Consider the following 25,141-nt stretch of genomic DNA (forward strand, 5'->3'; position numbering starts at 1 on the left):
CTACGTAACACTAACTTATTAACTTTGGTTTTATAGTTATTTTAGGAATTTATGGTCAATAAACCTAATTTTTTGGGAAATTATGCCTTATGTTTGAGTTAGAAAAGCAGAAATTAGGAATTATTGAGACTAAAATTAAAGGAATAGATGTTGATGATAATCACAGACTGGAATATGTCAACTTTTACTCAACACTTCAAAAACACTTTAATTTGTTTTTCAAATGCTATAAATTTGAATAAGACCCAAAATTAATGAAAGTAGAGATTTGTACTTGCCAAAGTGTTGTCTGGAATTAATCATGTTATTTTGGGTTATTATAATTGGGTAAATAAAAAGAACATTGACATAGGAAATTGGGTCAGTTTGACCCGAGGACAACATGAGGGTTAAGAAGTAGATTTACATGTTAAACTGATGTTATTCTTACTTTATTACACTATGAGTACTTCAAGTGTCTTCATCTGTACATGTACCTTTTATGTTTTATACCATTAAGTATGCTTAGGAAAATGTCTTAAAGTCTATGTTTTAAATTATAGCAGTAACTGGTCTAAAGTCATGTTCTTCCGTTGTTTATACTTTATGTACAGTATCTGTATCACTGGGACTGATGATGAGTGTGATGTTGGCAGGTGTGGTTTGAAATGTGGAGGTGGCGGCAGGTGTGATTTGAAATGTGGAGGTGGCGGCAGGTGTGGTTTGAAATGTGGAGGTGGCGGCAGGTGTGGTTTGAAATGTGGAGGTGGCGGCAGGTGTGGTTTGAAATGTGGTGACTGCTAGAGTACCAATCTCCTACGTTGGGAGCAGAGACTCATGGATGTATTTTAGAAGTGGATGCTGGACCCGAGATGGCCCCTAATGTAAAATTTGCCATTGGAACCCAGCATGAATACAGCAAAATGCAAATTTTCTTTCTACCTGGTTTGCTACTGTGTTGGGTGCCCGCAGACATACCTTCAGGGGCCACTTTGTTATGTACACCTGTTAAATCTACTGTAATCCAGTACAACAGCTTTAAGGGAAAATACTACATTTAACAAGATAGAAATGTTTTTAAATCACAGTCAGATTGGTATTGTTATTGAGGTTGCTGAACGGTGCTGAACTGTAATTATTTCCAATATTTTGCCTTTACAACCATGAGGGCGGGGGGGGTTAGAAACACATTTCAATAGCCTAGCTAAACATAATGAATTAACATCTCTCTCACAGTGTAACTCAACATTATAATCTTACTAAATGTGCAATCTGTGGCAGATCTGATGTATTGGATTACATTCAAATCTCCTTCCCTAACCCCTGCGCCCTTGTATCACAGACTTTACACAGATATGATATCAGACACAAGATGGACTTACAAACATCTCTTTTATGGTGGTAGTTTATGGGGAAAATGTTTTGGGTTTCAAGGGATTTTTATCAGTTGCAGCACCACAGTAAACCCCTGGGAATAAACTTGATTACACAGGATTATAACAAGACAATAAAGCGCAATAGAGTAGAATAGCAGGTTCTAAGCTACAGTCTGCGTGCCTTGCTGTCCTTCCATGAAGAAGGTTTGTGCAGGTTGTGATACAGCTATGTTCCTAAAGTTGGCAGCCTCTTCCGAAAACATGCTCCCGGCAGAGATCTCAAGCCTTTCTGCTTTAGCAGTTCTTTCCCCCATCTGTACTGTTCCCCTCTCTGCTGTCTCACTCTCTCCTTCTCTCTGTTAATAGCCTGGTATGTTGTTGTCTTCCTCTCTCTTTTGTTACCTGTGTACAGCACATTCCAAGAACACACTAGTAAAGCCAGAGACTACATACCCCATGTTTAGTCCCTGCTCTGTATGGCTGGGCCTGCCCTTTTGCTTGTTTCTCAGCTCATATATCACAGCCAGCCAGGCCCTGCGACAAGCCCGAGCCCTGCATTTGAAAACACATTACTTTTTAAGACCCCCTGAGAAATTGTGAAAAGAGGAAGAGTGATAGAGCTTTCCAACTCTTTCTTGTAAAGCACCCGCTGTGCACATATGAGATTGTGTGTCGCTCTGTGTTGTGTGTGTGTGTGTGTGTGTCTAAGTGCATTTGTGTGCCCGTCAGTCTTTGTGTATTGGTTGAAATTTGGATTGGAGGCTGGAACAGACAATAAGAACAGGCAGTAAAGTCAGCCAGGTCTCCTTGAATTATTGAAAAATCAACACTGTGAAATCTTTTAACAAGTTCCGTGGAAAGTTTCTCGCTACAACATCCCTAAAAAAAGATATTGTTTTGGCATTTTGGTATGGGTATTAATTTCTGGGATTATCATGGGGCCAAATTAAAAAAAAAAAAACTTCTGACTTTAGTTATCCTTTGGATTCTGTAGATTCGCAAATGAATGGAGAGATGAATGAGGAACTGGCTGAAGCTGAACGTCTGAGTGAGCATTTACTAAACTCATCAATTTAAGATCATTAAGAGGCATTAGTAGCTAATATAGTAAATTGTTATTATGTTCTCTCCTTTTTTCTAATGTGTTGTTCATTTTGTTTCTGTGTGTGTGTGTGTGTGTGTGTGTGTGTGTGTGTGTGTGTGTGTGTGTGTGTCTCTTTTAACCGTTAGTGTAGGTTAATAAAGAAAAAATCACAGAATACACGCATTAAGGTTGAAGTTTAGTAGAAACTGGTCTTCTAGTTAATTACAGAAATTAAATGATGGTGGCATGTTATGCGATGAGTCTTATTAGTTATATAATAGAACACATTAAGCAAACAATAATCCCTGACCCCAAGCCTAAAGCTTTTTGGGTTATATTATATATCTTTCAAATTATTCTGACGCAGATGTTTTTGACAATCTCCCGGAAAACTATGAAAAATTGGCAATAGTCCAGCTAAGGAACAAACTAAACCAACTTACTTAACGCTAGTTCAGTTAACTCAATTATGAGGTTTGTTATTACTTAAAGTGCTCAAATAATGCTCATTTTCAGGTTCATGTATGTAGAGGTTGTACCAGAATACGTTTACATGTTTTAATTTTCAAAATTGCATTATTCTTCTGTTCCTTAGTTGTTGGGAGTGGCACATGTGCAGTACCTAGGTAAGGACTACTAGCCAGTCAGGAGCAGAGTATGAGGGCCCTGACAGTACCTAGGTAAGGACTACTAGCCAGTCAGGAGCAGAGTATGAGGGTGTGCCCTGACAGTACGTAGGTAAGGACTACTAGCCAGTCAGAAGCAGAGTATGAGGGCCCTGACAGTACCTAGGTAAGGACTACTAGCCAGTCAGAAGCAGGGTATGAGGGCCCTGACAGTACCTAGGTAAGGACTACTAGCCAGTCAGGAGCAGAGTATGAGGGCGTGCCATGCTAGAAGCTAGGCGAGCATTATAGCGTGTGTTACAAAGGGATGAGCATTCGTCAGAGAAGTAAAGGCTGGACTACAGTAGAGCTGTCTGGACCAATTGGTGAACAGGATTTTCTGTTGGAGAGGGTAAGTCCCATGGGGGGGGGGACCACGTGCTTTTTCACTTTGCAAACTTAGAACACGCACAAAAATATATATTTAACACAATAATGAAAAGGAAAAAGTCAAAAAGCATAGTGGGAGCACTTTAAAACCAACGTTTTACGGTGGATTTGCTTTGATCATGCGGTGTCTGTAAAGTGTTTTTCAAGTAAGAAGAAAAGCTGATTTTATGATCCTTTTAGAGTTCTTTAAAAGTTTTACATTTCTGACATTACTGAATAGGAAGTAAACCTTGAGAGCAGTAATGTCTGCCCCTACTGGCCTATTACCAGCCTTTTAATGGCATTAAAAACTTGCAGGTCTACATCACGAGGCTCTGAAGGGGAACTCGTCACATCACGTTTAATATCTAATACCAATTAACTGATATGCTGTGAATATACTGCTAGGGGGTGTACACTGAGTACCACGATCTGACCCCTGACCAACAGAGGTCTAAAGATGTACCCCAGTGAAAAAGCCCTTCATTACCACATTGGATGTGTTTGACAGATAAAAGTGATTTTTATCCTCTCACAGTGTCACACTGGGAAGGGAAGACACTTTTTACCACCAGATCTAAGACACTCAAAGACATCGGCTATATGCGTCTCTGGAGTGCTCTCTCTCTCACAAAATACTATTTTCCCTCCCTGCTCTTAATGCTCCCTCTTGTCTCCCTCTCTTTATTTCTGCGAGGGGCATACGATAAAAATCATCAGTGTGGCAGGGGGAAACTCAGAGGGTGTGAAGAGACAGACTACAGCAGAGAGACGAAGAAGTCTGGAGGGAAGACTTGATGAATTGAAAGCCAGGAAAAGAGGACAGACACTTAGCAGGTACACTGTCATCCACTGATCATATCTGTGCTTTAGGTTTTTAGTTGGAAGCCAAACAATGTAAAAGGGTCCAACTGTTCAAAGAAAACAGTTGAAGCTTTGCAACCAAAGAACCATCAGTGGTACCAGTGCTATGCACATTGCCACAAGGCATAGTTTGATTTATTGTGAAAATCTTTATTTATTTCTAGGATGTAAAAGATCGAACATGTATTTTAGGTTTCTCATGTTTGTTTTGATTGGATCAAACTATTATTTCTCTGAGTTTTGTGTCCGAGGCTTCTCCTGTGTGTCTTTAATTAAACAGTGGTGGAGCTTGTTGGTGGTAGTACAGAGAGTTCTGCTTGAAGGTTACAGGCAACACTTTGTGTTAAATAGTAAGCAAGTCCAATATAAAAGATCATCAAGTAAATACAGAGACAGTACAGTACATGCAACTTATCGAACATCATAATGAACACGCATTATGTACAGAGTTAATATTTTTATCTTCAAGGCTCTGATGTGTCAATCCCCACAAAGATACATCCAGATCAGCACAGAGATTGGGAAGAGATGATAATTAACTCCCTTCAGGGGGCAGCTTGCAATTGCCTGGGTAAATATTAAAATAAAAAGCCAGGGCTGTGGTCTTCAGCATCAAGGCTGGATGTGCCCACCCACCACGGTAGCCTCTACACCTCGCTCTTTGCTGCATGTGCTCCGAAAATGTCAATGTTGGTTGGCATTATACATTTATTGGGGTAATTTGGACCTCAGAGCTTGAAAGAAAGATCACTAGTCTGTCTCCATAACAGGTCATTTTATTTCATTCAAACGTCTATAGTGGCTACTGAGTCATTAATACTGCATGCCTACCAAAGCATGTGAGTGGTGCGCAAGCGAAAGGATTTTGGATGGAGTTGGAGCGTCGCTTTCTCTCCCGCTCCATCCTGCTCCGGTTTTGCCAACACATTCTCACTCTCATCTTGTAAAATACAGACATTTGGTCAGGTGCCTTTGTCGTTGTTATTGACGCTACAGGTCTCCTTTAGCGTCATGTGACACGCGCTTGGTCGGGACTATTGGCGTCCCTTTTGACGCTGTTAGGTTAAGGGAAAGCTCGTGGGTGGGCCTACGGTTTCATCACAGCAAGTATAACGGGCCAGTTAAAGAAGAAAGCGGCTTCCCTGACACGCAGCAATAACGGGACGCTTAAGGACACATGAGGGACACAAAGCCCGCTGTCCTGGGTGAAAGTCCTGTGTTTGACCCATCCGTCCCCCGACTAACCTCCCTATGTGGAATATTACCCTTACATACGACTCGCTAAACCCCGTCTAGCTGCTGCTCTCACCAGAATGTTCTCAAACATACCATATGGTGCCTTTTTCGTCCATCAGACACGGACAACCACTGTCCAAACATCCGTATTTTACGCCTTCAGAGTGAGAACAGGTTAGTTTCGCACCAAGAATTCGAAGCATGCCTGAGTCCGTCTCTGAGTTACTGCAGTGTAAGCAGTACATGCAGATGAACAGCGCCCGCCCTCCAAACGACTGGTGGCAGGGACAGAGGGCAGGTGCCGTTCATCAATTTCTTCCTTTCTTTGGACTGAGCCATTTGAGTGGAGCGGGGTGAAATCTGAGTTGAGCATGAAACAATATTGAACAACTTTAAGTGGAGGAGCGGAGGGAACGAACAGCTCCGTGAGCGACATTCTCACAGCTCCACTCCTCTTGCATGCTCTGAAGCCCACAGTGAGACTAAAATAAAGAGACAGATCTACTGTCGTTCCATACATAATGAGGTTGTTTTAGACAGCCTTTGACAAAAGAAGGAGACAGGGTCATTGGAGGGAAGGTCGGTAAACAAAAAAACAGATTGGCAAAGGAAGATAGAAGTTCAGAGAAAATGTCACCAGCCCCCATGGAGGCCTACGTATGGTCTCAGTATGATCAGACATGCGCAGATGCACACACTCAGGTAGTATTTCAGTGATGTTGGGGATTTAAAGAACCTGAAGGTTAATTAGTCGCCATGGGGTTAAACTGAAAGAGTGTCAGCTCAGTCTGTCTCCCGGTCTCCCTACTGAGATCTTTTTTTCCAAACTGAAAGGAAAAGACCACTTGTGATTTCACAAAAAATATTGGGTTACTGAGAAATTGATGGTCCTGGAAACTACATATGGTGAGGTTTAAATCAGTCCTTGAAATAACAAATCCAAAAAAAACAGGACGTGTTCACAGCATAGGAGCAGGTCTGAGGATTACAGACACATGTATTCATCTGCAGAGCAAGACATACTGTATTATTTCATAATATGCTATTAATGATGCATAGTACTACTTACTGTGCCCAACCCATCAATCAATCTCTTTTGAAGTAGAAATGAGTATTTCATAAATTTCTAAATGGGGGGGGGTTTCTCCAACTATAACAGGCTAGGAGGATAGAATTGTGGGCAGATTAAAGGACAGTTCCTCCATTCTTGGGAAAACCAGGTCCTGACCAGTCAAACAACCAGTAACTAGTAATATAGCTGAAGCACGGCGTTGTCATGTTTTCCTGAGATGGCGCCTGCATGCATGCACGAACGGTACTGTCTTTATAAATTATCTTTTTAATAATCTGTCTGTACATTTAGAAAGTTTGTAGTGCTTCGCTTTACATGTATGGACCCTCATTATGCTACTGTTAAAGTTTGGTGCAATTTCAGCCTTGTTAGTGGTATAGAAATAACCTTTTTTTTTTTTACTTTTGCATGCACCAACGACTAGCATTATCTAAGCTAATTAGGGGTCACATTTAATTAGCATGAAAACATATCCCAGAGAACGGTCGACTCGGTACCCATGTGTAATAAGTATCTTATGAAGATTTTTAAGATAGGCAATGTTAATGTAGCACATGGAGACATCCACCTAATGGACAATGATAGAGGTCCAATATGAATCATCCTAACTTATGTAACGTATAAGTTATATGCTGTACATTGAAGCCACAGTGAAAGCTTTTCTTTACTCTGATGTTAGTCTGAGCCAACAGCCGTGCTCACTGCTTTCTACAGATGAAAATAGAACGCCAGTAATTTCTCGGTCTCTTTCTCAGTCGCTAACCCTTCTGAAAACTTGCTTCACTGTGAAGACGAGGCTCCCATGGACATCAGTGGACACGCAGGCAAATGAACAAGATAGTACAAAAAGCTGCACCCTTGTTAAAATCTCACACATGGGCTTAATTCTTATTTTTCTGATGAACCCGTTCAGTTTACTTTGGGTGCAGCATTGCACAGCCCCCTGAAAAGAGAAGGCCACGAAAAAAAGAAATTCGCAACTTGGTCCCTCTACAAACATCACATTGACTTTCTCTTTCAGCTTTTGTTTTTTGTCTTTGTGTTGGTAAAATGGTAGTCTGCTCTACCTTTCATTATCAGAGAAGACAGAGCGCCTGGATCCAGACACCAGGCCATTAATCTGTGACTGGGTGTGAGAGATGGGGGAGCCTTCAGTCGCGACCCACAAGGAATTATCCGCTCGCTTCAGCCCGCCGTAGAGACCTACTGCTGGGCTCAGACCACAGCATGAGAAACACACTCACCAGTGGCCACCTGGGGCAATGACTGCAGACACTGATGTGGAAAGAAACTCAGCTGACGCAACACACACACACACATTCTGAACATAGCTGACTGTTGAACCCGTTTCTTACAAGTTCGGACTTTAAACACACAGAAAAATGCATGAAGAAAACTTGAGTAATAAGCAAACTAATCTCAACAGCTTTTACTGAAAAAAAGGAGTGACAAGGACACAAGTGAGCTTCAGTGATCTTCAACAAACATAAGAAAGACATCAGTGGTTTGCCATTCACTTCAACACAAACAGTTGGTGGCTTGTGGCTCGGCGATAGAGCGGTCACCCAATAAGGTTGGTGGTTCAATCCCACGCTCACCGGCCGCACGTCAAAATGTCCCTGTGCAACAGCGTTCCACTGTTCCTAATACTATGATGGGTGAAGAATGCAGACATGAAATGCCTCTACAATATACTGTGTGCATGTGCCTATTAAAAACAAGAGTTTGTATTTGTTTTTTATTGGAGCCACCCTCTAGTGGCCATTAGAAGTGCTACACATGAAATCACTGGTAAGATTTAGCTATGATGATTATTTAACCAAAACAAGGCACAGATAAAGAAAAAAGGGAAAAAAATGCTGTCAGGTGATCTTTAGGTTATTTTAACATCTGCACAATACATATTATTTTGTCACTTTATTTTATGAATGACTTTTACCCATTTTTCTCAAGCATATTGTTTACTTTTTGTTCATATTTTATATTGTACTTTAACATAGAAGTTTGATCTTGACATTTGTTCATGAAATGCACATTCCCTTTGATACTATTGCTTTAAAACTCCAACACCTTTCAGTGGTTTAATAAAGTTAACCTCACAGTTTCTGAGGTCGATCAAGGGATGTCCACAGAAAGATAAAAGCCTTGACCCACTGGACCATAATCAGAGCTGTTTTATCCTCTTTATGCTGGGGTTGGGAGAGTTCTCTCCTCTCCTTGGCTCCTGCTGATCATTTAAAGGCGCTATCTCATTTGAAGGCACCCATCATTTTTCTTGATGTTCAATTTTCTTTTCCCCTGAACTGAGCTAAGGTTGTATAAGCACTGTTAGCGTTTGGTGGAGGAAGTCATCATGTCCTTAGATGCACAAAAGAAACCAAGCCATTGGGAAAACCATGTTCAGGCAGGGATTGAGACATGTTTACCTTGACTGTAATTACCTGGTGACTCAACAAGCTGTTTAAAGGCAATTGGGTGTTATCAGATTTATGTGAAAGAGTTGTTAAACAGCTAACAGTCCAGCCAGGTCTAGTCAGGGTTTGGATGGAATAGACTTGGACAGAGCTGGGAGTAATGCTCTCCTCTTTTATTCAGCTGTCCTGCTACTACAGTGGAACTTTCCAAGAAGACTGAAAACGCACGGTGGCAAACATCCAGCCATCGTTGCAGGGACCTTATCGGTTGTGACTGTAGAAAGCTTCTGTAAAAGTATTCTCATATTCCTAGTCTTAAACTTTGCGGTCCATGTCATGTATGGTTATGCAAGTGTAAGCTATTTCAGTGTATGGGTTATGCTTTTCTTTTCAGCTTATGTCAGTGTGTTGTCTATATATACATTCCTGTGTGGGGGAAGTGAACACATACTGCCACTAAAATAAGAATAAAGCCATGGCAAGAGAAATGCATGAATATTATTATTTAGTATTTTTTTATAATTGGGATGGGACTTTAAATCAAAATTCTTATACTATAAATACCTTTGCATTTATATTAAGTATTATTTTACATGAATGAATGAGTGCATTGTTTTACTTTTAATTAAAGAATTTAACAAATGGATGATAAATTAACATATTTCTTAAGCGGTTGTTGCAAATGTTACTGATGTAGGCAAACTCAATATAGAATCACAAAACATTGGCACTCAGATTTCAGATTTCAGTTTTTGGTTTTTGTATTAAAATCATTTATTAATCAGTATAAGAGTAGCTTCCCTTTTCTTTACCTTTCGATCAATAATAAAGTCTTCATAGCTAAAATGATCTTGCATGTTGTTGCTGTTTACTGCACAGTAGCGACAGGTACTGAAATAGTCTTTAAACTAAAGCAAACCTGGCATAGTAGTTATGGATGGGAATGTGTTTATGTGACTCCTCCAATATTGCAAAACTTAAACCACGCGCCAGCTAAGCTAAGTGTGATACTGCAGGGCTTGGCCTGTTGATTTTTGCATGTGTGAAAATACAAATATGGCGAATAAGCAGACTTTATTGGCATCATCGGCGTGGACAGGTGCAAAGGGCTAATCAACATTTGGATAAAAAATAAAAAATAAAAAAAAGAGTGTCATTGGCAAGTCCTCTCTCTCCTTCCAGCATGTCGGCCGGCCTTGTCCATGTGTTCTGTGCCTGTCTCTGTGTCTACTTTTCTCTGGGTCGTCATCTGAGTCTTTGTTCCCAACTCCTTTAGCGCCATGTGTTCTCTATGACTAACAACAGCACCCACTCTCATCAACTTTGGTCTCTTTTGTCTCTTTTTGTGTGAATGATAAGCTGTAGTTTTGCCTCAATACCTCAACCCTCATGTTGTCCTCGGGTCAAATTGCCCCGTTTTCCTTTATCAATGTTCTTTTTAATTGCCTAAAATAACATGATTGATTCCACACAACGCTCTTTGGCAAGTACAAATCTCTACTTTCATTAATTTTGGGGCGTCTTATTCAATATATTCAATTGAAGTGGTTTGGAAATAGTATTGAGTAAAAGTTGACATATTCCAGTCTGTGGTTATCCATCAACATCCATTCATTTAATTTTAGTTTATTGACCGTATATTCCAAAATAATTGTTAAACTAAAGTTGATAAGTTAGTGTTACGAGGTGTAGAAAACGTCAAAAAAAGTGACAATCATTGAAAAAAAGCATCAAAAGTGATGAAAAAAGGGACAAAAATTTAAGAAAAAGCATCAACAAAAGTGTTGATTTTCAATTTTGACGGGAAGACAACACAAGGTTGACTGTCTACTTTATTAATCCAGATAATTCAAACCCTGCACATTTTAGGCTTGAATTCAAACCATTTAACTAAATACACTTTCAAGTGAACGTGCAGGACTGTATGTAGAACGCAGATTTAGTGTCATGCATAGCTTCCACTGGTGCATTGGGACAAACAGGTTGTATAAGGGACCTTCTCTTGGCATTTGATGGATGAAGCAATGTAAAAAAAACAAGAGTGGGTAATAAAACACCACAACAGCGAAAATGTATTTTTTTACTTCAATTTTGCATTCCAATGATTTGAAATTGTTTCCCTCCCCAGTGCGTCGATCCCTGCTACCCATTCACCCGATGAGCGAGCACTATCAGAGGAGAGAATTTATGCCTGCGTCATTTGTCAGTTTGTCTTTGTGATAGCAAAGTTGTGAGAAATGTGTTGCTGTGAAAGAGCAATTTATAATTATTTTTTTTCCACAAGGGTTCCTGGAGAAAGTCTCCTGATGGAGGAGACAGAGAAAATGATAATTAGATAAATAGATGTGTATGAAAAGTTCAGCATTCTCCCTCAATTTTTCTCAGCTGGCAACACGCACACGCACACACGCACACGCACACGCACACGCACACGCACACCCACACGCACACAGGTCTGGGGCCGTGCTTCTTGCACAGGGAATTGTGTTCTCATGCCCAATTCACCATGCCATGACAATATTAATGAGCCATGCCAACTTCGTGTTTAAAAAGCCTACCTGTGTATGCTTTTCTTTCCCCTTCTGCACCCTGTCACATTGCATCCAGCTTAATTAGGAGTCTTCTCTCCTTGGCTCCCCTCTCCTGAGATGCACATATGTTTTCCCCTTTCGCACAGAGGTCAATGGGCGGGTAGGGGGTCAGACTCAAGCTCAAGGACACCAACGCATGAGCACTCAAATAGTTTGAAATTGCATTATATTCCCCCCCCCCCCGTGTGGTATGTAATGTCCCTCTCCTTGGCCTTGCCTGCAGCCCTTCAGCGCAGGACTGAGGCCCCAATTGCAAGGCAATGTAATATAAGTCTTCACCTCCCTTAGCAATTACAGAACAGAAAGACAAAGAGAGAGACAAAGAAAAAGGGTAACAGTGATATCTAATACAATCTAAAATTGTGTGTGTGTGTAATGTCCAGGTGTCCACACATGGTCATCCATCCATCCATCCATCCATGTTTTCTCCTCACCGTTTCTTTTTAGATTTAATCAATGAACTTGGAATTGCAATTAGCACATTGATTGTTAATTCGTACATGAACTTTGGTTCAGAGTAATATATAATCAATCCAACCAATAATAACTATATGATAAAAAGGCCATCCAGCATCAGATCTGGAGAGGAGCGCGTTCACAACTCAACATGAAGTCGAGTCTCTCAGGTTGATTGTGGGGTTCAATAAACTTTGTAATTAAAGAAGTCATAAACCGCTGATTATGGCAGAGATCTGTCTTGTGCTGCTGCTGCCGAGCTTTATTAATAAACCGTGATGAATTTGCTGAGAGTGCCTGAACAACTTCTCTAATTTCAGCCTACTTGGTATTCCACGATCGGGTGATATGAGAAGCGGCGGGGAAAACAAGATGGTGTTTTGTTGCCACAACGTACTCAGGAATAAGTATTCACATCCAAAATGTGACGTATGAATTTATGAATTAGTCATAGATATTTATTATTTGAAAATTGGGTTGACTATTAGAATGGAAAGGAATCACATCATTTTAATATGTATTGCCTTTGAGTGGATTCCCATGCTTACTGCCTGTGTTCATGACACCAAATGGGAAATAGAGTCTACAACAATTTCCATATGTCCTATTTGTAATTATGACCAGCAGCCTGCCGTGTTCCCCCCCCCACAAGCTTTTAACATTAAACCCATCGTAACATAAATGCAGCATTAGGCCTCAGTTGGATTATGATGATTTGTAGCATTTGGTATGATACTGCATTTGGTGCACTGCTACACGTAATTCCGACCATATGGATGGGGTTTGCTGAACAAGTATTTTTTAATCTAAATTACTGGCATTTTTTTTTTAGATTTGTGGCAATAGAATGCCCTCATGTGTCACATCACAGCCATCTGGAATATAAAAGAAATAATGCTACATGAAATATAAAGTGGTTCTACCACGGCTCGCCCAACTCAACCCTCTGGTGACATCCTGGAGGAAGTTTCGGAGCTGATTAGGAGAAAAATTGACATTCTTCTGCAGCTGTGGCAGAGAGAAATCACATGCCAGCAAATGAGGGCAGTGTGTTTATTATGTGAAACTCTTGAGTGATTTTTTTTGGTGTGTTGGCTGGATGTTCTCAGCTCAACCTTGCTCCCTGAGTCTTGCTCGCTGTACATCTGGTCTGAGCTGGAACAAAAGGGCAGACGCCAACCCAACAGGCAGAGAGCGCATTAGCACACTGATTACCATCCCATGCACACACACACGCACACACACACACACACACACCACACACACAACACCACACACCACACACACACACACAACACGCTAGCCACAAAGCCCAGTGTCTTGATCGTGACTGAGTTGCAGAGAGATGGAAGGAGCAAAATGAAGAGAGGGAGAGAGAGAGAGAGAGAGAGAGAGAGAGAGAGAGAGAGAGAGAGTCGAATGAAAAAAACGAGAGAAAAAAGAAGTGGGGACGGCAGCTGGTGCTTCCCACCAACCTCCTGCTGTCTGATTTCTCTCTGTCTTCTTTCTTTATCCTGGTCTTCACAGCCTCATTTCCACCGACCATTGCCCCCACACTTAAGACTTTCATTCACCATTAAGCTTAAAACTCTATCTATCTATCTATCTATCTATCTATCTATCTATCTATCTATCTATCTATCTATCTATCTATCTATCTATCTATCTATCTATCTATAATATATCAGATCTACTCTATATCTGTCAGATATCTATACATCCATTAGATATCTGTCTATCAGAAATATGACATATCGATCTATCTAGCTATCAGATATTTATCTGAAAATCTGCTGCATAGATAGATAAATGTATAGATAGATTTCTGACAAATATCTGATGGATTGGTATATCTATCTGATAATCAGATATCTATCAATCCATGTATCTATATATTATCATATCTATCAATCCATAATTTATCATATCTATCTATCTACATCTATCTATCTATCTATCTATACTATCTATCTATCTATCTATCTATCTATCTACATAATAATATATTTTATTTATCATATCTATCCTCTATCTATCTATCTATCTATCTGGTGTGAGCAGATGAAAATGAACGCTCATACTCCTGTCAGAGCAACTCTAATTTTAGCTCCCCTGCATGCAGGTGACACCCCATAGCCAGCACACAACACACCCCCACCACACCCACAACACACACAACACACCACACACACACACACACACACACCACATACACACACACACACACACACTCCTGCACTAGCCCTAGCCACCAGCAGAGTGCAAAGAAAGCATCCCAGCTGTTTCTGGAGCAAAATGAAAAGGCACTTTAATCTGCCAGTCTACCCCACCCTGGCGGCCATTTTACCTCCTTTTTCTCTCCTCTACTCTAGAAAAGGTTACAGGTGCCATAGGACTCAAGGGCAGCCATCACGCTTCCTTTCCTTTCAGACTTATCTTATTTCCTGCTCGGTGTTGTTTGCCTGTATGGATTCATGACATGCCCTGATGCCCTTTGGATAACGTGTTAAAATGAGGAAATAAAAGAAAAGCATTGTGTGACTGGATTATTAATACAATATATTTTTATTGCCGCGTCACATTACCCAGCTGCCTGAAGAGATTTTTTCAGAGTGCTCACTGCTCTCCCTTTCTGCTCCCCCGTCTCGTCTCTCTCTCTCTCTCTCTCTCTCTCTCTCTCTCTCTCTCTCTCTCTCTCTCTCCTCTCCTCTCCTCTCTCCTCTTCGTCTCTCCTCTCCTCTCTCTCTGACCCTGTCACTGTGCCAGATTAGTGACTGCAAATGTACAATTTTCCGTATGCCCACAAAGAGGAGGAGGTAAGAGGATCTGATGAATGCACATTCCCTCTTTATATATTCATGACTATTTCCTGGAGTCTATTAGAAAGACATAACTTATTCAAGTGGAGGTTTTGATTGAAGTTCTCTCTGTCTAGGTAGTTGACTTTCCATCATTCATTCTCCGATATGCTCCTCCCCTTCCTTCTCTATCAGTTTCAGTGGGTCTGATCTCTGTCCTCCTGATTTCCTTCACTTTGTTCTTTAACCCAACCCTGCTCTCTGTTCATCCTGTAGTGCTGCATTTGATTGGATGTGACGCATTAAATCCAATCCGGCTCCACTTAGCTCAGTCTGGTTGTATGCGAGTGAGGGTTTTGACCCTCTATGAACTGGTGATGAGTGACGGCTTGGTTGTGACTTCCATCTATTTTGGATCCCAAGGGAAATGGTGTTGTGATGATTTAAGTCCAGTGGTCGCCCGCATGCCCGCCTTTCTGTGAGGTCTCCATTATGCATTCACGGCACTGCAGGACTATTTTGGGGGAGTCGAATCGCTCTGCTCAGATTGAGAAGTTATGGTTCTGTGCAGCTAAAAAAAAACGTGCCTAAAATGTTATATATTGCTACGGTTCTGTTTTCTATAAATCATTAAATACTGTATGCAAATGAAAAGAGAAAGTTGTCCCAGCTTCAAATCAACTCACTAAAGTCTTAATGATTCATGATTATATGAATAAACTATCAACTATTCTATAGAAAGCGAATTATTTAAGTTATTTTATGTTTACTTGTGGTGCGGCTGTTATTTTATGCGATCTCCTGACTTTAGAGCATCATTAAGGAAGACAAGTTGTTTTCATTCAATCTATCTCCGTTTTTACTTTCTCCCTCTGTCCAAATATGAGTCATAAAGCCTTAGCACAAATTTATCAGTGAAGTTAAAACATTTTCAACTCACATATTTGCCTAAATTTGTGCCGCGCTGCGAGTTCTTCAATTGACTTAAATGCAGTTGTACAACTCTAAAATGCACTCCACATTAGTCCTGCAGTATTATTAAATTATCCAGTAGACTCCCTGTTTCAAATCTAGAGTAAATATATTCTTATAGAAGCTCAGTGCCAGAGACACTGAGACACACCAGAGACAATTAGAGCTGCCTCGATGGCTCAAAATTAAAAAAAAGAAAACATACGTGTGAAACACCAACAGGTTAAAGTACATTCCATGCAATATCTCCTATGGTTCAAATCAAAGTCTGTATATATGTTTGCCAACAGTATGTGTTGAAAGCTGTCCTAAACAGGTCGAATCAAGACGGGAGGGAGTGGCAATCGGGACAATCGGGACTTTTCCCGGTCGGTCGGCCGGCCAAAGAATTCCCACTGCCCGGTCTACAGGTTGTCCCAAACAGCCGTGGGACATAAGCAGCTGGCCATGGGTCCTTAAAATAGTTATTATAGCATATTCTCCACAAAACTCTCCAGGGTTCCCACCATTAGTTTAACTGAAGCATCCAAGCGATATTTATACCCCTTGCTCACTCTATATCTCTCTGTCATGGTAACCCTGCACATTCATCTCTCCCATTAATCCAGCCTATCTTAATTTAATTATTATTATTATATTATTACAGAACTTTCTTGGTCACAAATAAAAACAATACAATGTAATTTGTTTTTCTTACACTAACTTAGAATGGAGCAAAGCCTCATGGGAATGGGGAATGTGTTCATCCAATGAACCGATTGCAGGTCAAGTCTCTCGACTAATGGGAGACCCAAAAGACATACGGCAGACACACAAAAAGCAACAAAGTTCGAGGTAAAGTATCTTCGGGATTAGCGTGGTGTCATGCTTTTTTAATGTTACCCATGGAAAGCAAAAAAAGAAAGGAGATAGGAGGGGCCAAAAAGACCAGAAGGAAGAAGAAGTGGATGCTGGAGGAGGATGCATCAGAGTGATCAAAATGACGGATTTATTCTGAAACCAGGCTTCAATGCTGCAGGGGAACTGACTGAAAAACGGGTTAGATAGCCCATTTGGTAATGATTATCTAAGATTATCTCCTCATTGCAAGTAACAGCATCTTTAATCTTTTTATTTTAAGTAACCAGTCTTGGGTTTGAAATACCTGGCTCATAAAAAACATTTATGGTCAGTTTTACCTGAATGAGTGGCAGTATTGCTATAATGTCCTCCATTTGGCATTTTGCTATTTACAATGCTAAAACTGATGTGAACGCAGGTATAACCTTATTTTGAAGTAGCGAAATGTTGGTATGGTAATGACTAATTACTGGGTATATTTTGTTGGGAGGTGGGGTGCGTTGTATACCCCCTTCCACGCAGTCTATACTATCAGGGGAAAACACAACATTATTCAATCTCAGAATTCAGTCCGACTCAACCAAGCCATGATGCTGATCAGACCACGCTATGAGAAGTCACAACTACAAGTATATGATGTTATATTTCAGCATCTGTTTATTAATAGATAACCCATAACAGCTTAGATCTACACTTTATTGTCAATAATGGGCATTTGTCTAGTGCCATCTGTGGTCAGGTTTCATATTTCCATTAAATCCTTCCCAAATAGCCGGCGTTAGACCAGATGGAGGTATTCCACACAAAGAAAAAAAAAATGGATTTTGTTTGTGTTATTGATAAATAGGGGCCCCTGGATCAAGATATTTTTTATCCAAAGTGAAAGAAAGGAAGCCTTTGTACCAGTGAGCATCCGATATGCCCTCAAGCAAAAAAAACTATAGCAGCTCCCATGAGACTTCAGGTGGTCAGCAGGTGAAATGTGAAATCCCCTCAGAAACAAATGTTACTCAAACCATCAGTAACATTTGGACTCGTAATACTCCACATCCTATAGGATCTGAACTAGACAGGCAGTAATTCTCAGCCCCCTTCCCTCGTTTGTGCTAAAGAGGAATTACTTAGCTCCAGACAGCCCTGAAGATGAACCCAACTGCTGCTTTTTTTTCTTCCAAGAAATGTCTGGTAAATGCATATCCCACTGTCAGGAGATCTTGCTAATGAGGATGATACACTTCTTTCGTCTTGGAAACTTGGAGTGAAATTATATTTTTTCAGGTGGACTTTGCCTTCAGATTAGGATTTGATAGACTTAATTGCCACGCTGCTTGGCAGCAGGTAGTCTTTTCTCAGTAAGACCATCAGTATAAAGCCGGGATTTCATAGGATGTGCATTACAATTCTCCCATACAGCTTTCAGCCATAGGAATCCCTGTGGTATATGTAGATCAATAGCAACAGAGGGCCATAACTTCCTGGTGCATGGTCAGGCCTTTAGATAGACCTACGTTATATGACCTATATGACTTAAAATGATTAGATTAGGTTCTGTGCTCTGTCTTGAGACATAATGCAGCAAAATACAGTTAAATATGAATACATTAACTAAATGTCAGCCTACTTTCTTCCAACTTCTTCCAAGGAAGCAAAGTTGGCTCTATCTCTCACTGGCTGCCAAGGCTGCTGGGAGCCTTTGGGGACCGTAGACAGTCTGTGGGCAGCACAGGAGGCAGATGGCCCCCAATCCTATTACACAGCTCCTTACACAATCTTTCTATTACACATTCTCTCATTTGCACATTCACATATATGACGTACGGCACGCACGTACACGGAATGCAGCATTCCCTTGTTCTTGTCACTGCTAACATTGAGACTGCCCCGCCCAGGAATAAAAGCAACAGTATGGATCGTATAGTTATTTTAAACACTCTTAACAACGTTTTGACACTGGGAAGTGCAGATCTCGTCATTGTTGGTTTCTTTTAACCGTGACCACAGCTTAACTAATCTTAATCAAACCAGATGTACAACTCTGAGAGTCAATTTTGGACGGCACTGGAAAACAAAACAACCCAATACGATAATATTAGCTTGAGATCTGCAAGTATGGAGAGGAAGAGAAAGCTGCAACGGTTGCAACCTTGATAGCTTGATTCTTAAGCTTAGACTGGAGCCTGGCAAACTCTCTCACCGACTATAGAGCTCAGTGTTGTCTAGGGATGTAACGATTACCGGTGTAATGGTAAACCACGGTAGAAATGTTGACGGTACCAATTACCCTTTCCATTTAAAATGTCCTTATCATCGCGGTGGATTACCCCGGTGTGGAAACCCCGTGTTTAATCCTTCTCAGCTTCATCCGAGGCTCCTGAAGGCACACTGCGTAGCCTTCAACGTGGGTTTCTTTTCTTGAAGCTGAAGTCATGTCGGAAGGAGATGACAGCACTCAGGACCGTTTTAAGCCTTGTATAAAAGCCCATGGTTAGACAGTAAGACTTGCTGTCTCTCCTGAGATGATTGACAAATCCGTGACGAGAGTCATCGCTTTGATCTCCTGCCAAGCACTCGCGCTCAGACAGGAGGAGACAGACTGCAGCAGCTGGACAACACACTTTACTTTCTGTTTTCGGACTTTCTGAAGCTACGTCGCCCTGAACATAAGGTCAAACTATCCTTTAGCTCACTAAGCTGTCATGGGTTTTACTGCCTCGTTATCTCTGTAAACGTTAACTACATATTTCAATAAGTGTTCTGCTACGATGGGGATACATTTAGCCCTCGTTACGACATGACATTTATTTGGAAAAATATATATAGGTCCTCATAAGGAGCAATATTCCAGATCAGCTCATCTGAGCTTTCATTTTCTTAAAGGCAGAGCAGGATACCCAGGGCTCAGTTTATAGCTTCCACTACCTATCAGGCTGGGGGAATCCATATATTAATGTTAAAAATAGCTTATAAAGTGACATTTTAATGCCATTACTATTATGTGTGCAGCCACGTGTTGATATTCATGTTGTGATAGCGCAATTTCCTAGCAACGTGCCATTGCCAGGAAACAGACCAGCCTGTGGAGCCACATGCTTGTTTAATAAAGGTTTATTACACTCTCTGTTATGGATATGTGTAATAGATGTGACTTATTCTCAGTTTGTCTAACTGAGCAATATTTTACATGTTAATTATTACAGAGAAATGAAGGTCAACATTTAGTTTTGGTAAATAATGTTCATAGTAAGTCAGATGCTTATTAATGTGCATTATTATTTGCTTATATTTCAGAACCACATCCAACTTCACATGTTACATCAAATACAACATCATAGTCAAGTTGTTACGGGACACCCTACAGTGGGCCAGTGTTTCAGTAGCGTTTTCAATCATTTTTACAAGCCCCCCTTCTCTTTCTATTTTTCTGCACTACTTACATTTTATATTTTTATATTTTATATTTATATATTTTTAGTCAAGGGGTTTGTTGAATCTTGTTGCACAGGTAGTGCACTTGTGTACAATGACAATAATGGCATTCAATTCTATATTATATATTTTGTAATATAATAAACACTGTTAGACTTTTTGAAACTATATCAGCTTGTGTAGACCTATCAGTGCTTTCTGAACATACTGTATTGAACACACTTTTAAAAAATACCGCAATAATACCAAAAACCGTGATCATTTGGGTCACTGCAACCATGAGGTTACATTTCCATACCGTTACTAGTGTTGTCACTGGTGGCTGGAAGCTTTATATAGCTTTCTATTTTCATCATTCTTTTCATAACCAACTATACGAATGCTTGAATTACTGGATCATTATGCATCATATGGGGCTGCTGGATCAGAGCTACGCACTGCAGTTACAGCAAGTTAAAGATCCATTGCTTTATTGTCCGTTTTCCTTTCTGCTCGCTGTCTGCTCAGTGTTTTAGTTCCTTCTGTTTGCAAAATTAGATACAGACATTAACACCCCACGTTCAACAGAAGGGATGTTGTCCTGTTAAACATGTATGAGTAAAGAGTCAACAAATCATAATGAGTCACATAGAGAGGGAATGCAGTTAGTGTTGATTGAGCATGTACATGTACTCAGCGCACAACTGTTTGACTCTGTTGAACAAGTGTTGCCCATCAATTTGAGGAGAGGCGATATGTGAAAACAGCTGTACTCATACGATAGCCTCTTATGCGTGTGAGCCCAGAAGCTGGAGTACTTAGACGCCCCCTCAAACACACACACATTATGCCTAGGCAAGCAAACATGAAAACAGCTTTCAGCCTCTAAATGCTCCTATTCAAATATTCCATTTAAAAAAACAAAACAGTGGTTGTTTTTATGGTCCCTCCTTAACAAGTCCAAAACTATAGTAGCAACACTCCCAAACTGACAAATTTCTATACAGTTGTTTTTTTTCTATTTCAGTTTCTTCAAAAAGTTAATTTATTCAAACTCTGTACCTTCCTCTAATTAAACAGGCTGTCATTATTCATGATCTATTTAACTGATTAATTGGTCCTGTTCTCCTCCCATGATATAGCGTTTCCACGACCAGGTTTACAAAGTTGAATCAGACCATAATTATCAAAGTTAATCACTGAATATCATATGGTTTTTCAGTTGTTATTACACACTAAGGTCCAGCTCACAGTGGATCCATAAAATTGTACAATTCCATGTGAACATTCAGGTCAAAAAGAAGCTACTTCATGCAAATAAATAGCACTACTACCTCTGAAATCCACCCTAAGCTTTGTCTGACATGTAAACAAGGAAAAGTTTAAGGTTGAGTCGGCATCACGTTGTGCCTGTCAGTATGTGGCTCATGAATTGGCACATCAAGAGCAAATGTACTTTTGGGCAGTGGTGTGTAAGCGCTAACATCGGCAGCAACAGAGCAGACAGCAGTGCATCGTGCACAAGATGAAGCTAAAGTTCAGACAGATTCATGTGAACTTTGCAACTTCAAAAAAGGTAACTACCGTTTTTTTCAACCCTATTTTCCTGTTTTTTTTTTCTAAGTGACTGATGGGAACAACAACTGGTCCATTATTAAGCGAGATCTCTGCAGTCGGCAGCAGCGACACAAGCTACAATGTAGGTTAATAGGCCAATTGTCCATCTTTCAATTACCTAGCATTTCCACAATCTGCAAATTGTGGAAAGGATTTCTAAGGATGTTGACCTTTCTGGTGAAGAGCAAGATTCTTATTTTTGAGTTTGCTAGACCCACCAGACTCTATGTAGATAAACATAAATTTGTGCATCGTAAAATACACTTCATTCAAAGTTGACAGAAACTAAATAAAACTATGAAAACACCATTTTGGGTAATCTGATCACTTTTCCAACCCTCACAAATCTAGTTTTGGTTGAAATAAACACATAGTTTCCCGATTTACATGTGAAAATATGTTGGCTCAATGAACGCTAAAAGTGTTTCTTTTTTAAATGGAGTCTGGTGGGTTTAGCACTAGCGACTTCAGAGCTGTTTCTGGTTGAACAGAAAGGTCTCAAAGAGGTTTTAAAGGTCCATCTCTGAAGGGATTCTTAAGGGAAACTTTCCATAATGTGTTCAGACACTTAGAATATTAATCCGAGTCTGTCAGTGGGGAACAAGCACTTTTGAGAAGCTAAATACAAACTGGACAAATGGCCAATTAACTTACATTGTAGCTTGTTTTGCCGATGTTGACTGCAGCGATCTTGCTTAATACTGGACCAGTGTCAAAGATTACTGAGATTACCCATCAGTCACTTAGACACAAAAACAGGAAAATAGGGTTTAAAAAAAAAACATAGAAAAGCTGCCTTTTAGTTCATATAATTGGAGAATGCAAAAACCACAACATACAGCATGTACTAAAATCCTCAGTGTTGACATTGTAAATACCACCAGTGGATGGTGTAACGAGTTATTGTTCTATACCTTTCAGTCTCCTTTCCCACCTTTAAATTGATCTTTTTCTGTCTTGTCTGTTTCCACCTCTCCTCTTTCCTCCTGCCCCTCCCGCCTCTCCATCCTGGATCTAGTGAGGAGTCATGCTGGTTAAAGACCGTCAGGAGAACAGACTGATCCTTGTTTTACTCCCTGCTCTAACTGGGGAAAGAGATGAACAGCTGGGGCTAAGAAGGAATTAAGGAGAAGTCGAAGGAAAGACCATGTTATTCCACCCAGTCCACAGGCAGGGGGACTTTGGGAGATTTTGTCCACACCAATTGCTATTACTGAGGCAACAAGAAGCCACTGGACTCCAGTCACAGAGGCACCAGTGGATCAACATCCGAGTGATACTTTGGGCTCTGTCTTGCACCCATCGCAACGCAAAGCCCGACGCAAGTGTCTTTGCTAGTTTAAGACCGACAAAAATAGCAAATGCACCTGCGCCAATCTTTGCGCCCATGGGTGTGCAGGTCTTACAGGGAGGGCCGTTGTTCAGCTGAATTCTTGGTGTATTCCTATCTTGAGGCAGCGGGAAGCGCCATTGACAAACAAAAACCTCTAAAGTCAGTAACGCAGCATTTCATTGTTATTCTCACAGCAGATTAGTAAAATGTGCCTATAGGCTCGTGCACACACACTATCCTTCTTACACACCTAGGACTTAATAAAGATATTAAGTACAACCCTTTTGAACTCTTTTTTCCGCCCTCAAACTAGCAAAAGTGGATTTGGATACTGGGCCCTAAACGCACCTGTGCCATGCACTTCACGCCGTTAATCAATGAAAATTAATAAAAATATTACCATCAATGTTCCACCAAACCATGCCATGAATAAAACGTTTTTTTATGTTTTCATACCATATTTAGGAAAGTTAAACATTTAAGTCTATGTTGTCAGTTGTATCTTTTCTGGGTTAGTGGTGTAACAGTACTATCTAAAACCTCACACATTACCTTTTCACTGGAAAACATACATTAACCCCATTAATGTTTAATGCAATTATGTGTAAGGATTATTATTTATTTTTTTTAATTTTATTTTTTTTATAACATTAATGCAAGTCACGCAGAGATGCAATTAACTGTTACATGATTGATGCAAATCTCACTTGAGTGAAAAGGTCACATCAATAATGGTCCTAATGATGGAACTGTCCATTTCACCGGGAGGTGTACCAGGTGTTTATCCAGGGCATAGGCTAATGGCACAGTGTCCGGCACAAATGCCTGTCTGCCAAAAATAGGACTATAACTCTCTACGCTCTCTCTCTCTTGCTCTCTCTCTCTCACTCACACCACACACACACACACACACAAACACACACACACACACACCCAACACACACACACACACACACACACACACACACACACACACACACACCAAGCTCCATAAACCCACCAATCACTACTGACCCAGTTTTCAGGGACCTGGTGGAAGTTACCTATCCTCTGCACGTTTTTACTGTGTGATTAAGGAGTGATGTTACGTTGGGTAGCAAAGGTTCTCAAACCTATTACATGTCATGGACCCCCAAACCAGGGGCAATGGACTGGGGGGGGGGGGACTGAGTACCCAGGGCCCAAAGAGATGCTAGAATGAATAGCTGTGGATGCGGGGAGGGGCCTTTCTACAGAACTCAGAATTTTGTGCTACGTCCCTGCCCTAAAATGACACAATAAGACCAAGGACCAAAGAATATTTTGTCCCATGGTCCGCCAACTGATAGGATTTTTGGTTGTATTACAGAAAGTGTATAGAAATCCATGACCAACATAGTCAAACATTCTGTCATTGTGTTACTTAAAGATGGAATTATAGTTAAAAAATAAATTACTCTCTTTATCCTAGCGACGCCGTAGAACCCCCCTAAGGGCCCCCTAGGGGTCCCTGGGTGACACAACTGCTATAAGTCATTTACATGTTAAGCTACATGCCATGTATCTCTGGGCCGCAGTGTGCAGAGGGAAGCCGGGGTTAATGTCTCTGAAATGAATGCAGTAACCCTAGCGACAGGCTCAGAGACGGGTCATGACATAGACACAGACCCTCAACAAGCTCCTGACAGGAACCTGTAGCTGGTGCTGCACTCTGAGCACCAATTCGCCATTGAGATGAGACATTAATTTGATAGATTTTTTAGTGTTGTGTCCACTTCTGTTCATCTGCTGTGCACTCACCGAGCATTTGTAGTAGCTATACTGTAACCACACAGATGTGATCCCTCACAGGCTTCTCACTTCATGATCACTGCCAGTTGTGTTGATTGGACTACACAAACACGATGGACATACTGGGAATCAGGCCTGGGTCTTTGTGGGTAGTGGGCGAGAACTTAACCCCTGTGCAGATATTATTCAAAGGTCCCATGGCATGAAAATGTCACTTTGAGGGTTTTTTTAGATTAAAATGCGTTCCCCCAGCTTGCCTATGGTCCCCCAGTGGCTAGAAATGGTGATAGGTGTAAACCG

General features: G+C 40.7%; 1 protein-coding gene and 1 long non-coding RNA gene across 3 annotated transcripts in view; both read right to left on the reverse strand.

Moving 5' to 3' along the window:
* nrg3a (neuregulin 3a) overlaps positions 1-25,141 on the reverse strand; it is a 412,241-nt gene that overhangs the window by 235,538 nt on the left and 151,562 nt on the right. The gene's annotated exons all lie outside the window — the stretch shown is intronic.
* LOC116705077 (uncharacterized) overlaps positions 19,328-25,141 on the reverse strand; it is a 16,032-nt gene continuing 10,218 nt past the window's right edge. Inside the window, exon 3 of the long non-coding RNA XR_004335839.1 lies at positions 19,328-19,339. This is a non-coding gene — a long non-coding RNA (uncharacterized LOC116705077). The remainder of the gene's footprint in view (positions 19,340-25,141) is intronic.

This window comes from Etheostoma spectabile, chromosome 17 (assembly GCF_008692095.1).
Source record: "Etheostoma spectabile isolate EspeVRDwgs_2016 chromosome 17, UIUC_Espe_1.0, whole genome shotgun sequence".
In the NCBI taxonomy this organism is placed as follows: domain Eukaryota; kingdom Metazoa; phylum Chordata; class Actinopteri; order Perciformes; family Percidae; genus Etheostoma; species Etheostoma spectabile.